Source organism: Styela clava, chromosome 15 (genome assembly GCF_964204865.1).
Source record: "Styela clava chromosome 15, kaStyClav1.hap1.2, whole genome shotgun sequence".
Lineage (NCBI taxonomy): Eukaryota > Metazoa > Chordata > Ascidiacea > Stolidobranchia > Styelidae > Styela > Styela clava.
This window is the reverse complement of record NC_135264.1, coordinates 15,358,953-15,376,511: the sequence shown is the minus strand read 5'-3', so window position 1 is coordinate 15,376,511 and position 17,559 is coordinate 15,358,953. Positions and strand designations below refer to the sequence as shown.

Sequence of the window (17,559 nt, the reverse complement as noted above, 5' to 3'; positions counted from 1 at the left end):
ACTTGCTCTCTCGATTCGATTTACGTTTTCTAAATTTCCCCTGAGCTAACTTAATTCTAGATTAATCATTTCTTCCCCGACTCTCTTGATTCCATTCATACTTTTTATTTAAACTTTTCTCATTTGGCTTACTCTCTCGATTCGATTTACGTTTTCCAAATTTTTGCCCTGATCATATATAACTCAACCTTAATCATTTGACGTTTTTTTGACGTCATTCAGCTTTAATGGTGTCGCTGACACGATGACTTGATAGTCTTTCGCGGCTCCTCGTTAATTGCAGTCGAAACATTATGTGTCTGTTGTTTTCTTTTGCCTTGATTTACTATGCTTGTGTTGTTCATAATGTTTCTTGCACGACGAAAATAAATTATCTGTATCTGAATCTGAATCTGGGCTGGCATCAGCATCGGAGACACAATGTTTTTATGAAAATATTCTAACAAGCGTTGCTTGCGACGAGAACGGTGGACGCGATCTTCTCCTCGTGCATAATTAGACCCTTGAGAAAACATCAATTATGCAACAGAAAACTCCGATAACACAAATTCAAACGAATCGATATAAATGAATTAACTATTTATAGTCAATGAAACCCAAATAACGTAAAAAATGCACGAAACAACAAATCCACAGGACGACCAAAAACACCTTTTCGATGGCTGTCAACCCACATTGGTGCACCCTGTATATTAAGTTTATACACACACACCTATGAATATATAAGGCTATAATCTAAACCTTCTAGACTTTCGCTTCCTGACCCAAAATAACGAAAAAGCATGAAATAGCAATTCTAGGATACATCGTGTGTCAAAATCACTTTTTATTAATTGTAGAACAACTTTTGGCCCACTCTATACATTGGGTTGACACACATATGTATATACTTATGACTCCCCTAAACTTTCGCTTCCAGAACTGTTTTACTTTACACTGGCGCAGCTGAAACCTGAACTGCAGCCGCACTTACGCCACGTGCGATTCAAATGCGCTTCATTCGACGCCAATCACGTCCACGTGTCCCGATTAGAAAAACGCAATTATAATAAAGAAACAAGATTGTGACCAAGTCGAGTCCTGTTGTCAATAACTGATTGGTTAACGAAGGAAGCTACGTGATTTATCTACGTCTCTGTTTGTCCCAAACCGAAAACATTTGTGCGTCGTCGTTTTTGTTTATCCATAAACTACGAATGGCGAACAAAAATTTTGAATTAAGATAAATCAATTTTTGAAATAATATCTTGCGACTTATTAAATGAGAATCCAAATGAAAAGGTTTGAACGAAAAATGTAATCTGTCTTGTTTGGTGAAATTAATATTTCCGAATGAATTTATACGTTTATACGCCCATTCACTGTGTTAGAACAACATCCTCTAACACACGGCAACCTTTAGCATTGGAAGAGCCACTTGGTATATTTTCAATCAAACTCGAATTTACTCCGAGCCGAAACCTTTACACCAGGGGTCGGCAACCTACGTCCCGCGGAGCACTATAATCCGGCCCGCGACGCTTTATTAAATTATAGTAACAAAATATTCGTTTTGACAAATATATTCTTTAGACTAAATTATATTATAACCTAACAATTATATAATTCACAATTACTCGTTTAATGAGCATATAATTTAATTATAATTAAGCAAATGGCAACAAAACGCAGAAAAGTTGATGCTAAGTGCAAAGGGTTGAATGACGCTGAAAATATTCAAATGGAATTTTTTGAGATGCAATGAGGAAATAAATCTACATTCTATCTGAGAGATGTATCACTGCTTGATTTTCATTATAAAAAGTACCATCCGTTCGGTTTTTCAACTTTCTAAAAATATTCGCGGCCCGCCAATGACTTGCAACCTTAATGTTGGCCCGCGAGCAACAAAAGGTTGCCGCTGCATGGTTACATGCTTTACACTATTGTCAGCTCGCGACTTATACTTTGAGAAATGCTGTGGTGTGTAATTATGCCATCCCCACTGCTTTTAACAAAAACCGCTGTAACCACTTTGATTCACGGGAGCCAGAACTTCGTAAACAAAGAGCCGCAGGTTGCTGATCGCTGCCCTAACATCAGTTATATCTAATTGCTTGAAATGAACGTTCGTTCATTCACACACAACATAGTATACGCTTTTCACTCCGAACGTAGCAGACAAGCAGCAATTCCTGGTTGAGAGCTACAATTTCATTTTCAACACTTTTAAATTTCCTCTTAAAATCGCGGCTTTATATAAGCAGTCAATGGCTTATTTAGGGCGTTTTTCAAGCTCATACATCTGGAATAGGGCTGTGCATTTCGAACCGAATAGTATATTATTCGAATAGGTTCAGAGCAAAATTTCGAATGGCCGCCATCTTTTCTTTCTTTCTGCCAATGGTCGAGGTGAATTTTTTTTATTAAAGCCATTTTTTTCAGCGCAATTCTGACATATGACTATTTTCGGTAGCGAGTTATTGATAAAACGTGTTTCTTATTGTGTTTGAACACTAAGCAATCTGTATTGAGTAATGTATTTTATGTTTCCAGTAAATCATTCGTTGACAGGGACAATTACAATAAAAAGTCGCATAGAATTATACATATCTCAGGTATTCGAGATTCGATTCGAAAAAAATATTCGATTCTGAAATTCAGGTATTCGAAAATGCCCATCTTAATCTGGAACGTTAATTGATTATAGGATAGGATTTTCACATTTATCCAGCGAATAGGAAAGCCCATAAAGCGACTTAATCTATGGCGAACCATGCAGAGGCGTATCTACGGGGAATGGCGCCCATGACAAAGTTTGAATATTAGCTCGTTGATCGTTAGTTAACAATTTTTATTAATGGCTATTGGTGAAATGAGATTCTTTTACGTTATTATTCAAGTAAAATTAGGAGTTTCATTTATTTCCCATTTTCAATTGGTTTATTAAAACTTTATACAACGCCCATGGCAGCGATACCCACGTAATCCACGGCCGGTTCTAGAAAAATTCGCCGTATAGGAAAAATCGCCGCAAAAGCATTTTTGCTGTAAAACAAGTATTTATGATAAAACAGTTTGGTTTTTGAAGAACCTTTTTTATTTAAAGAGATTCGTTATTTGAGGGCATACCCTAACCCCATAAACTTACTGTTTTTATCATGAATACTTGTTTTCAGCAAAAATCATCTTGCGTGGATATATCCCGAGACGATTTCCTGCGGAAATTCTCGGCACACGTCCACGGCATCCTCTAATTATCAGTCCCATGTCTGGCAAAAGCTTAGTTAACCAGTTATTTTTATTTCAGATGCATCCATACCTAGACTGACTTAGTAATGGGTATAGAGACAGTTGTTCGACAATGCCATTTGATCATATCCATTTGTGGTGCATGTCGCACACCTATGGCTTAGGTCAGTGAGGTCTTGAACATGTATCCCGTCTCTGTTATATCGTTTAATTATTACGCGGATACTGTTACATGCTTGGGACAAATAAACATACAAACATATTGCTCTTCCTTGAGGATTGGGTTCGGGTCAGACCCGTGCCCCCCACGTTACCCATCTATCCTATGATTAATCCGCCCCCTTCCCAAGGGAAATCAGAAAATACAGGTCAAACACACACGAAATATTCAATCGAATCCTAGTATCATTAGTAATCATGCTAAATATTTACAAATGATATTTCCAATTATAATAAAGATTAAACAATAGGTTGCTAAATAAACGGAAAATATGAACAAATGTAACAACAATGAAGCATGCAGAAAGAAATTAAACTTTTACTAAATTGTCACTTCAGAATTTGGATCAATGTTTCAGTGAAGGGAATAATATACATATACACAGGCAGTTCGATTTTAGACCACCGCGACCTAGGTCGCTGCAAGGGATCGACGATAAATGTAAGTCGTATTCTAGTAAATATAACTAATATGAAGTATAGAAGTATAAAAGGAGATGAAATGTCTGGACAAATTCTTTCCAATAGGGCTCTAAAAATGTGGCAAAAATATGGGGTTAAACTGCGTTCTATGAAACATAGACCGGTCGATATTGCAATGTGATTCGAGATAGCAATTTGTAAAAATATAGAAAAGTAATAGATTGTTTAATTCCGATCACAGGATTAGAGACGTAGTATAGTTTTGGTCACTGTAACACAATGAGAAAAATTGGCACTTTACAATACGAATCGAAGAATAATATACTGATACCTTCATATATATATAAGCAGGGTTCGTTTCGCATAGGGCTCGCAATAATTATGGCCGGCCTTACATACAATAGAGTATTATTGGCTCTGAAGAATAGGCCCCGTGGAGGCAAAAATATTGCCCAATATGGGGTTAAATTACAGTGCAGGCCAACCGACTAAAATGTGAAATTTGTCGGAATAGAGATTGCATTATTAGTACTAATTATTGTTATTGTTATAATACTATTGTTTGTCATCGTATGGACCTTTTATGCCTTATCCGTATAATTTGAAAAATTACAGTGGGTAAATCCATCATTTACATTTTACAGAGTATAGTTAGTCAGGATGATAACACATTAGTATAAAAAATTTTTTTAGGTATTTCATTTTTTGTATATAGATAAGGACACGGAGTTAATCATAAAGCATGCGTTATGTATTGCCATTTATACAGTTTATACTGGACATTAGATATATGTGCAATTCAATCAAATATGTTATATGTAGCTCACTACAAGGCTATAAACAAGCAAACAAGGTATAGGCATGCCATATTGGTTGTAACTTGTATATCACAGTATATAGTAGATAATAATAGGCAAGCTTGAAACTTTACCATGGCCGTATTACTAAATTACATGTTTCTTGGGATGCCAAAAGATAAAAAATGCAAAAATAATCTGGAAAAGGCTGGTTAATGAATATAATTATCAGTTGGGGTTACTCAAAACTAACTTTCTACATTTGTATACCTTTGTGAAAGAAATCAGTATGTACATAATACAAAGGCGCTGCAGCACGAATGATGATGACCATTGAATCACATAGAATAGCTGAGTTACTTGCTTCTCAATGATAGAAAATAACAAAACAAAAAAATAATAACGAAATTAGCAAGGAAACAGGGTCTAACAATAGATATTAGGATAGTTCATCCAACACACATTCTTCCAATACGAGTGTTAAAAAAAATTCAACAGCTGACAGGCATAACTATAATGTAACTGCAAAACTAGTTACATCGTAAAACTACAAAAATACCACAATATTGATAACAACCGTGATTACATTATAAACAAAACGATTGAAAAACATAATCAACTAATTTTTTTTAGTTATTATTATTTATTTATTAGTTTTTACTAGTTTATTTTTAATTTTTTTTTTCCAATTTTTGTTATACAGGATTTGCATTGTATAATTATATAATGTATAGGAGTGAGCACTTTAATTATTTAGCTTAATTTGAGGTATGGACTGAATAATTATTTGATCAGTTTAATACTGTATTCATTTATAAATCATTGCTTTCTTTGCCATTCTGAAGGAGGGAGTAATAATGCCCAGTAGAAAAAAAATCATGCTTTACTTTTATATTATCAAAAAATTTGTACCAAAAAAAAATTGGATTCTCATTTTAAAATACCTCGGGATTATTTTTAAAGTATATTTCAAATATAGAGAAGAAATAGATGCGAGTGCCACTGACAAAATTGAAATGGAACAGTCAATATATGACATTCACATTGAAAAAGAAAATTATTTACAAAGCATTTAATTACTAAGTACAGAGAAATCATTTTAAAACAAAATATTTGTAGAAACATTCTGAAAGTAAAGTAAAGACATGACTCCTAATAATCATATCCAAATCATAGGAAAATTAAAATGTAAAGATTACAAACGGGCTGGCGGTAATGTCATTTCTAATAGTACCGAAGAAGAATATAGAGAAGTTACGTATATTAGAAAACTGGCTAAAGTTATTCTACAAAATATTAATATATACGGTACATTGTTAGAAGAAAGTGACAATTCTTTGAGATCTTTTTCGAGACTGGTGTAAACTGGGCAGGCATATGTCAATATTTTTTGTTTGTTGTAGTCAAATGTCTTATCACAGAAAAGGCTTGAATACGGCTTGCAAGTAAGTCAAAATCTATTCATGTGTTTGGATATTTGGAACGGAATTTGGTTGAAGTCAAATTTTTTACACGTGACTTAAAAAATATTTTTCAAATTTTTTGTCGGTCGTAGTCAGATAAATTTCGAGTTGCAAGCAAAAGAAGTAATACATCTCAAATATTATATCCAAAGGCAGGAGGTTATACGGTTGGAGAGCCTTATTTTGGAAGACACTCCAAATTGGCAATTGGCAAGAGTCAGAGTCACAGTCAGAACTCAAATTTTTCTGAATTCGTAGATAAATTTAAAATTTTTGCATTTTGTGATTGGAGATTAAGGTAACTAGGATACATATACATAAATAAAAGGAGGAATTAGGGTTTTGACCAGAGCTGTGAGACTGGAGCAAGTTTTCACTGAAGTTAGAATCATATTCAAAGTTCCCAAAATTCAAATTCTGAATTTCCCTGTGGCCAAAATTGCTGACTTTTGATGGTAATACAATAAGGCAAAACTTCCTACTAAAACTTAATAAGTATTTTGTTTAGTGAGCATTCTTAACAATCTATCAAAAAAGTCTTGCGTCTGAGCCAAGATTTTTTCGACACACAGTTGGGAGTCAGAACGGCGCCAATTTTGGAATTTCTCGTCTTCACAGACCTGGTTTATTTAATATCATGTGTGAATATACTTACTATGTGGTCATCATGCATACAGGTTTACAAAAATAAAATTCACTACTTAGCTTTGGAAATTGGCACACACAGACAGGAATATATTTGCTCTATTCATAATATGATGGTCTTGTCTAATTAAAGTGCAGAGTATTTTTTAATAAACATTTAGCGATATGGAAGATTAATTCTGTCTCGCACAGATCGTTAGGGCTGAGGAATGGAATCGAGAGTTTAGTATGTTTTCCCGGGATCGAAATTGCAGATTTACAATGGTGGTAAAAAAGTGTCAAGTGGTCATACAGAAACTCAAGTAGTATTAATTTTACCAAATTTTATAACAGTTCGCATACACCAAAGTCAAAATAAAATTCTAAAAGAGTTTGGAGCTAAAATCGGACTTTTTTATAAACACAAAATACAATTATGTCTAACAAGCAGAGAATCAATAGAATTGAAGAGTAGAAAAATCGACAAAATACCAAAAGCACACTCTTAACTTATGAAGGATATGTATACATTTACTTCAACATTATTCGCTCATATTGATATGTTTGTAATAAAGAGTGGGCCAAAAGTAAGATCACAGTTACTCCATTATTAATCTATTCAATTTAAAATTCGATATCACATAATATTAATCTCAATAATCATTCAGTGAAAAAACTTAAAAATGAGCATCGGCATCTTGCATTGACTGAATAAAAAATGGCAACAAATAACGATAAATCTGGAAAAAGCTGGAATTATCACTGATAATCAAGTTTGAACATAATTTAAATGCTTATGTTTTAGGTATTGCACTGTTGTTTATACTAATCTTATGAGTAAGAAATGAAAAAGGCACTAGGTTAGACAGTTCAAGAACAATTGGGTAATAGCACCATTTAAGTAGAAAAGTTTATAACATGTCATGTGGTCACATTTGGTCATTCGCTTCCGTGCTTTGAGAACTTATCAAAATAATTGGCCCTGAAGATAACAGATACAGCTTGAATATAAAACAATTGAATATACCGTATGTGCTCGTTTTACCGCCCGATCTTTATTATTAAGGGCCCGTTTGAATAGCCGCCCGTGTGAACAGAACATAAAAATAAATAAGGGCCGGTGCTTGAATATCCGCCCGATGTAAAAGCTGATTTTTCAGTGGTAGAGAACAATAAGAAATAAGGAGCGCTTTTGTCACAACGCTGTTGAATTTTAAGCGCCGGTAGATAACACTCATGCCTTGGGCGTCCAAGTAAATAACAAATAGCATTGATTACGTAACACCATGGTTCTCAAACAGCGCGTTGCGATGCCCAAGCCTCATTTCAATATTGATAGGGCGTCGCAAAACTTTTCTTCTTTTGCGGATTTGTACCTGCGGTGCGTAGAAAAAGTCAATATTTTCGTTATTCTCTATTTCATAAACTATTTTCATAAATTAACACAAAATTAATATAAATTGATCTCGAGATTTTTCGCATAATAATCGGTTTATTATAATAATGTTTATTAACGTATTATCATTTTATTGCTATCGTAGGACTGAAGAAAAAAATGTATCACAAATACCAGGATAAAACGGATAAGGGAGATTTAAATTCAAAATATTACAAAGAAAGCATAGCTTTGTATTTCTAGATTGTGGAAGAGAAAAACCGAAAAAAAAAAGCTGGCGCAAAAATGTAGAGAACCACGGCCTCTCGTCCGGTCAACAGCCCATGTCATGTATGGGAATAGATAACTGGGTATTTGTTACAAATGCATAAACATAAATCTGGTATTAGAAGAAGATTTTTTTTAATTATTTAAAGTTTTAATCTGTTTGATATTACATAAATGATATAAAATATTATGCTGCCTTCAAATGGAATTCAATGACTAGTTTTGTACCATTTGGAAATGCATCAAATTTAAAATAATATACTTCACGTCTCAATGGTAAAGGGGGAGGAAAGCTTATAAGAAGGTGGATCATATAAAAACCATGACAACTAGTCAGACCTCAAAAAATAAAATGGCAACCACCCAAATCATAATTGAAACCCAGCACAGATAAAAAACAAACTATTTGATGATGGTGATTCAGTTGAATATACGAAAAAGAGACTAAAAATCCTAGGGTCTCAAAATTTGCTAAAATCCAAACCAAATTTTTTTTACCAAACTGGTAATGAGAAAACGATATAGGTTTTCACCAGCTGTGCATCCTTTACTATGAACAAACCTTGTAAAACCGTTTACAATTCAGTTTGGCCATCAGCATCTCTATAACACTCAAACATAGAACCAACAAGCACATACGATTAGGGCTGGGCATTTTCGAATACCTTGTGATTTCAGAATCGAATCGAATAATTTTTTCGAATCGAATCGAATCTCGAATACTTGAAAATATATAATTGTAAGCGATCTTAATATAGTAATTGGTCCTCTCAACAAATGAATTACTGAAGACATAGAATAAATCACCCAGATAGATTACTGAGCGTTCACACAGAATCACACACTACAGGAAATAGTCATATGTTAGAATTTCGTTGAAAAAATATGACTCCAATGAAAAAACTTTGGGGAATTCACCTCGACCATTAGCGGAAAGATAAAAACAAGATGGCTGCGATTCGAAGTTTAGCTCTGAACCGATTCGAATAATTTACTATTCGATTCGAATATTCGATTCGAAATGCCCACCCCTACATACGATGCAGCACATAATCATGAAACATCCAATTTTTGGTATAAAACAGACATAGACACAAACAATTCAATTATCAATATCCCCTATTTCAAAACGATTAAAATTCTTCTTGTTTGCCTTGCTTACTCAATCTATGGACTTTATTTTTATTTTGCATTATAGTTAAAGAACTAACTACAGGGTCGATTGTGGGGGGAGGGGGCTTTGGGTAGATGTGAGCAACTGGAAAAGGCCCCAATTTATTAAACCGGGGATGAGATGATTGGCATGTGGGTTGGAACAAGATCTGTGACCTACAATGCATCATAGTCCAAGAAATAATTAGGGTACTCTTTGATTTTAACCAATTTTAGACGTAACTATCACATTTTTAATTAATCAATAAAATATGAGTTTTTTTGCCCACCTTGTATTTTAGATACAGCTACTGAAACTTAAACAAATACATAAACAATGAAGCAAATAATTAAGAGATATGCAAGTTTGCTATGAAACATATAAGAGTAAACTCTTGAAAAATTCAAGTTGAAAAAAAATATTTTTGGTCGAGCGTTATTGGTTGATTGCATGAGATGTAAGAAATGGATTCCTATGCTTGCCTTAAATTGAGGAGAAAAAAAATATCTGTCAAATTATTTCAAGCAAGTTTGCTTAATACAAGCCTTACCAAAATAATGGCTGAATACTGAATATATGGAATCAAAATCTATTCTACACAAATTTGAATTGAATTAGTGAGTATTTCCAGAAATTTGAACATAACATATGAAATACTTTATACTGTAATGTTCATTTTTAACATGGAATAGGAAATTTTGTGGATTTGATATCAAGTTTAGATGCAAAGAAGGTTCTTCCAAATAATTAGTGTTTTATCACAACTTTTGTATCTTTTTGAAAATATTCATTCTGAAATACCGGCCATTATATGACGGAATATAAAGGAGTTTAAAAATTGTTCATGGTCCATGAAAACCCATTTGAAACAAACATAATGAATAAGTTTTAGGAAAATATTTGTTGTACAGACTCAAAAATTTAAGAGTTAAAAGCCAAATTAAAAATGACTAAAGTCAAAATTAGAGTCATACTAGTCTTTTAAGAGTAATAAAAGGAATGAGATTGCAAATCAACTACGGAATACAGGACTGAAGCCCAAATCCATGTCTACCCAATTAACAATATGTAGTAATATATGTTGTAAAATATGTAGTACTGGCTTAATTCTATCATTCAACATTTTTTTTAGATTTTAAAATTGTCCATGGTTCATGAAAACCTATTTGAAAATATTGCAGAAGACTGGTCTCTATAAACCATATTTAGACCCTAAAATTTAGATTACAGAGATGGAGTCAAAAGGCTGAGGTCATAAGCCGAATTAAAAATGGCTGGAAGTCGCAAATTTAACTTATTTAAAAAAATTTCAAAGGCACAAAACAAGGCTTTATAGTAATACAAAGGAAATTGCAAAGCAACTATTTGTTATTAGGACTCTAAAATTCAAAAGTACGGGGCTGGCGTCAAAATCCATGTCCATTTGAGTCATAAGTCGAATTATAAATGGCTAGATGTCACGATTTGGAGTTTTGTTAGCTCCAAACTAGGCATTAGCAAAGCAAAGCCCACATTGTGGTAATTAATATGTACATGAAAGCGATTCTACTACGCAATAATACAAAAAATAAATTAGGTACATTTTACAATTTTTGTGTTCAATTTACATATATACAACTGCAATGGGTAATTAGGGTAGATTAATATTAGGATAATAATAATATTATTATTTTTCGGTTTTCGAGGAGAGAAAATAAGATGAGACTCGAATTGGTGAAGGTGTAATGCGGAATACAGGGATATCTCTGAACTTAAGGACAAATTTGCTACATTTTATTGCATCATATAAATGTAAATGGTTATTTCCTTCTGAATACAGCTGTATAGTATATCATATATGAAAGGTGGCAATGGCATAATTGTGAAACATTATTTTATTTAGTGCTGTTTGATAAAAAAATAAAATAAATTCTTCGATTACAAGTTGACATTATGCTATGGTTCTTTAATTAAATCATTACTCTGGTTAAAACAAACTATGCATAGTTCAGTTGTGCAACTTAAATAAGATTCAGGTTATTATCCCACTATTACTCTTTTTTTAGTTCTGTTCAACTCACAGGATGTTAAGATAAGTTACGATAAACAGAGAAATATGGGTCAATTGCATTATCAAATTCTAATAGCCAAAATGTTATGGACCAAAGTTTCTCAAACTGGATCCCTCTGTGGCCGATAGCACTCTCTGTAGGTTCCATTCACGATAACTTCAAAAATTGGAAGCAAATTTACTAACTACGTTCAATATTTTAAACTGTAATGCAGTTATGCTTTAGCTTTCGGTTGTTTGCTTTTTTAACATTAAACGTGCCAAACAAAATATGTGATGGAAACATGCGGTCACAGATCATGGACTTAATTAAAAATCACTGTAGACAAGTATCGAACCCATAATTTAAGAAGCAAATATAAAAATGCCTTGCTATGGCGTAGCAAACAATGTTACCAGATTTAGCAAAGATGACTGGCGCTGCTTTGTACAAATTTACAAGGTGTCCATAAAGTCTTAAAATATTTTAGAATTGCAAAGGGAATTTATTGATACCTTATGTTGTTTTGTCCATCACAGATGTATTGAAAGAAGCAATTACTCATTCAAAAACAACAATCCTGGTTAAAATATATTGAGAACTGACTTCATCACAAAATTGAAATGGTGAAGGGACTTTATGGACGCCCTGTATAACTGTTAAAAAATCTCCCACATTTTGAATTCAATTACATAAAAATTCAATGTGAGATTTTTTTGCGTCACACTGTAACATATGTAACCTAATGTATATAAGTTTTTTAATTTTTTAAAAAGAACTTTTTTTTTAAAATTAGTCAGTATTGGTTGAAAATGTTAACGCTACAAAATTGAGTAATTGGGAATATATTTTGCAAATGTTAATCATTTTTAACATTTTATGTCGCCAAGACTAAAGTCCATATTTTCATCAGTATTAACTCTAGCAATAGGATGCTAATTTTTTGAAAGTTTGAACGAAGCAAAATGTTGTTGATGCAAAAAATAAATCCTGTAACTCGTACTGTTACATTTTGGTAGCAAAGACACCTGATTAATAACAACCTCCCTAAAATACCCTATTTGCAGGCGTGTTTGGTTCAGTCACTTCCATAATAATAATTCACAACTGAGGGGGGGGGGGGGGATAACTAGCAACTAGTTCCTTAAAGGAATTAATACTATTTATTTTTAATTGTTTTTAAGTAAAGCTGTATTAAAACACGCTAATCTATCTATCTAGTCACAAAATGCAGGTTAGCGTTGAAAAAATTAATTCAAATTTTTTTTTTAGAAAAATGTGATGAAAAAAACAAAAAATTAATTTTGAATTAACTTAAGAAATTTGTAAAGCCAGATAATTAAAATATTTTTCGATGCATGAATGATAACTGTATATCCTCACATATAAGCCAATCTTGCATATATGAGTACCCCATAAAAGCGGCTCTAAAAGAGTGAATTTATAAAAATTCGCATCGCGGCCGACTGTTATTGCTGTCATAGCGTAAGTAAGCCAGCACCCCATTTAGCCGCTCCTTTAGTGCGATTAAAGTTATGCAAGTATATGCCGGATTTTTAGTGCAATCAGAGTTATGCGTGTAAAAGTCGACCCGTCAGTCAGTTTGGCAACTTTTTTATTATTTTCAAACTCGGCTTACATGTGAGTATATACAGTAAATCAAATCATTTGTCAGAAAGATTAATTATTTCTAAAAACTTTGTTTAAAAAAATCCTAAAACTTTTTGAATTATCAATTTTCCTTCCGTGTTATTTTTTAAGTGGGCTGTGGAGTTGGATTCATATTTTCAAATTTTGAAGATTTAGGGGTGTTTCAATTCTAAAGTAAAAGTTCAACTGTTAAACTTTACAGACAAAATAGCCATATCTGTCAGCCTAAGCAATTTTATTTTAATAAAGAACAAAAAAAGTTGAATATTGCCAATTGGTAGTCACGATTCGTTCAGAATTCTCTTTTTTTGTACAAGTGCTCGAGCACTAAAATCTACAAAATTCCATAATTTTTTTGTACCAGGGTACAGTTCAAATTTAATTATCTAAACTCACTAAAAGGTTCCTTCTTTCTCAGAATTAAACCATAATCTTAGATAAGATAATTTATTGATAATAATATTGATAATTTTTATGATCTTTGTAATTGATATGGTAATAGATAATTTTTTGACACAAAACTCCAAATTAATTCTCCAACCCCAGAGCCCTTTTTGTTACTTGGTATCTTTAGTGAAAAAAAACAAACTTAATTTCACACTCTTTCAGTTAACTCATGTCTTGAGTGTATGTGGGCCAATATGGACAAAACTTATTTTACTTAGAAAGTGTCCACTCTAACGACGAGGACGTACAAACACAATAGAGCATGAAGGCGAAAAAAATGAGGTGATTGAGCAAAACCGCATATGTAATCAATTTTGTAATTATAACTTGATTATTCATGCAGATCTGCAAAACATCTCAAACGATGCATGAAGAAATTTGATACACAGTGAATCAACTTTACAAATTTACAAATAATATATATACAATAGGCGAGAATATGGATATTTTTTTCAGATATATTTTTTCAAACGAAATTTTGAGTTCAAAACCAAAATTCGATGAGTGATGCCAACCAAAATTTCAGATTTGTCAGAAAATTTGAAATTAAAAATTTCAGAAATCTTAAATTTATCTTTTCTCGCTGACAAAATATGATAATCAGTCGACTATCTGTGTGTCGTCACACATCAAAATTCTGTAGCGCAAAAGATAAATTTAAGAAATATTCGAATCTAACGCAATCTCAAAGTTTTCAAATAAAACTGAAAAATTAAAAAAAGGGAATCTAAGAACAAAATTAGCTACTGGGAATCCGGATTCAAAAGTTCTAAAAAAACTTTCTGAATTTTAATTTAATATTCAATTTACTAGCAATGCTATTTACCATAATACAACAACAAAAGCAAAAGCCTAGCGAAGCCAATTAGAGCGCTTTTAAAAAAATTTCCCCAAAGAAAAACTGCATTGCATGTATCTTTATACAAATTTGGTTTTAATGAACCATGTAATAACAAAGGCTAAAATTGTTTTATACTCATTTGGTCATTATCAGACAATTTTGATATGATATTAGAGCCTAGGTGTACATTAGTTATAACTTTTCTTGTTATGGTTAAATTATCTCTGTTGAAATTCGTTACCGCGTTATTTGATATAAAAAGTATTCTGTAAAAATTATGAAACTGAGAGAGTAATATTAATTAAATTTGAAGGAATATTTAATAAAATGCATTCATTAGATTCTTATTCTGTGCGGAAAATATAATGAAATTTGCGCATAAAAATGGACTCTTTGCCAGAACAAGGATTTGAACTACTAGTCTGTGTTTATGTTCAAATTTCCTTCTTGTTCAATATAAAAGAAAGAATCCGTTTCTCTAAATCCAAATATTGTTTTGTGCAGTCTGAAAAGATAATGGAGTACAGAATTTGCATATGAAAATGGGATTTGAGAAAAGGGGGTTAAATTATTGCTATCATATGCCTGTTTTAAACTTTACTCCTAGTCAATTTAAAATGAGGAACCCATTACTCAAATTCTAAAAATTGTTCGCTCGAAACCAAAATAAAAAAAGAACCTCAACTTGTAAATGTGAAAGAAAACCCTCTAACTTCAAGCTCTTAAACATGGCCCATGTTTAAAAAATTGAAAATGGGGGATAAACTCTCGAAAACATGAAAGAAAATTAAAGCAAACTTGCATATTTCTTATTTGAGGCTACACTGCATGAATTAACTGTAAGAAAAACAACACATTCATCTTGGATTATCTAAAGGAAGAGTATTATTATTTAAGTATACTAGTGAACTGTGGCCTAAAAGATGATAGGATGAAAATTAGGAAATGAAAGTACTTGGCAGAAGTAAGCAGACTGGTAGATCGGAAACCAAAAAAATTGAAAATTAAATTCAACCAAAGACGCTTTTCTGTAAGGATATCAAAAATAGGTTCGTCGAAACGAATTTTTTAATCTGACTTTAAAAATATGGTTTGAGAAAACTACTAATTATTAGAGTGAAGCAAGCAAACCAGATAATTTTCTGGAAAAAATTAGGGAAACTTTAATTCGTAACTGTTCCTGTCGAAAGCATTTTTTTGAATATTTCTCCAATTTTGAAGTAGTGCAAAAAAATAATTTATCTTTACAACTTCAAAAAAACATATTTTCCTACTGCGTGAAATAAGAAATTTTGAAAAATTAAAACTGGCAAATATCATAACTTAAACCAACAAGAACGTCAACATTCTCTCTTTCTCAGCAATCACACACATTCTCACAAAATTCATCTTTCCACATTTATTTTCAGGGATGTGGGGTTAGAGAGGTTGGTTTTCGTCGGGGCTGTAGACATGTTTTTGAACTCCTCATGGCCGGGATCATAAATACACTTTTGCTCAACTCTGAGTGAAAGTTTTTTCCACTCATAAGTTTAAACCAAATTTTTTTTCACACATTTATTCAAAATTTTACTCTTATGTCAGGGTAAAAATTTTTAAGTTTTGAGTCCAAGTAAATTTTTTTCCTCTCTTTAGCCTGAGAGTTACCCTACTGGGAACTGGGAATTGAATAAAGAAGTCATGGTTTGTCATATAATTGCACAATCGTATAAGCTTTCCTCTCCCCAAAGAAAAATGAAATTTTAGAACATGTACTCATTACTTAAAGTCCACTGTAAAAATTAGTTAAAAATTTGTCTAAACACAAGATAGATTGCGATTGATGAAATGATGTATTGAAATGATGGAGAACACTTTTTTTAGAAATGTGGATGATGATCCTTTTTACTACATTAATCATTTTAAAAAAAAACATTTGCCCAAGAAAGGTCACAGGAAGTCAATCAAAAATTAGAGAAAATGATCTTTGAGCGAAGCTGTGGGTGGCCACTTGGATGCTGAAAGCTTCTGACACTACAAAACATTATTATGTGAGATTGAACCTTAGTAAGTACCTACATCAGAATTATATCGAATTTATGTCTTATTTCAATTATAAACATTGTTTTGGCAATGTTTTATCCATGGCCCTTTTAAGTTGTATAGATAAAAAAAAAGAAAAAAAGTCTAGATAAAAAATGCCCCTTGAATTTTATAATTAAACCTAGACCGAAAATATAGAGACCAAAAACTTTCAACCACCGTTTGAAAATGAAAATCGAATACCTAAACCATTTAAACCAAAAGAAACCATTCCCTCCTCCCACCAGTACACCATGCTTAAAAATGAATAAAATTTAAACTAATTTTACCCATCAACGACAATGTCTGGAATGAAATTCAATACCATATTGAAACAGACAAACAAAAACAATTTGTTGTAGTATTAAGATGAAATATATACACAATACATACAATCACATGCGTAATGCGATTGGTTTGTGAAAAAGACCAAAGCACATTAATTAATTAAAAAAAGAGCCACCTTCATATTTTTCACAATACAATTTACTGAAAGGCATATGTATATTTTTCAAATTAAAGTAGAAAAGACCTAAGCGGAAAAGTTCAAGCTGTAATTATTCCAACTTGTCTGATTGCCTGTAACCAGAAGGCTGATAAAATGACAAAAATAATTAACTTCTTTCGCTCTACATCTCTCTGTTCTTGAGGGTGAATACCAAATAAGATCGTCATGTGAAGAAAAAATTGATATATCCAAAAAAGAGTGCCATATTCAGGAAAATGGTGAAATATCCAAAACATACTGAGAGTTTATTGCTGGGTTGAAACCTAAAAAATGAGGTTATAGGTTGGAAATTTTCCATTTATCCAGAGAAAGAGGGAAGTACAGCTGGAGATATCAGACAATCACTCAAAGTTTGATCGTTTATGTGCACATACGAGCGCTCATGTTTTGCGTTGATTATAAATGTTCTTGAATAGTAAAACTTTTTATTGGCATAATTTTATGTTAAT

The 17,559-nt window shown here is 32.3% G+C and overlaps 1 protein-coding gene across 1 annotated transcript in view; it reads right to left on the bottom strand.

Moving 5' to 3' along the window:
• Positions 1–3,618: 3,618 nt before the first annotated feature.
• Positions 3,619–17,559, bottom strand: part of LOC120334396 (uncharacterized) — a 47,887-nt gene continuing 33,946 nt past the window's right edge. Inside the window, exon 17 of the mRNA XM_078109580.1 lies at positions 3,619–17,373. The gene's annotated coding sequence lies outside the window, so the exon portion shown is untranslated. The remainder of the gene's footprint in view (positions 17,374–17,559) is intronic.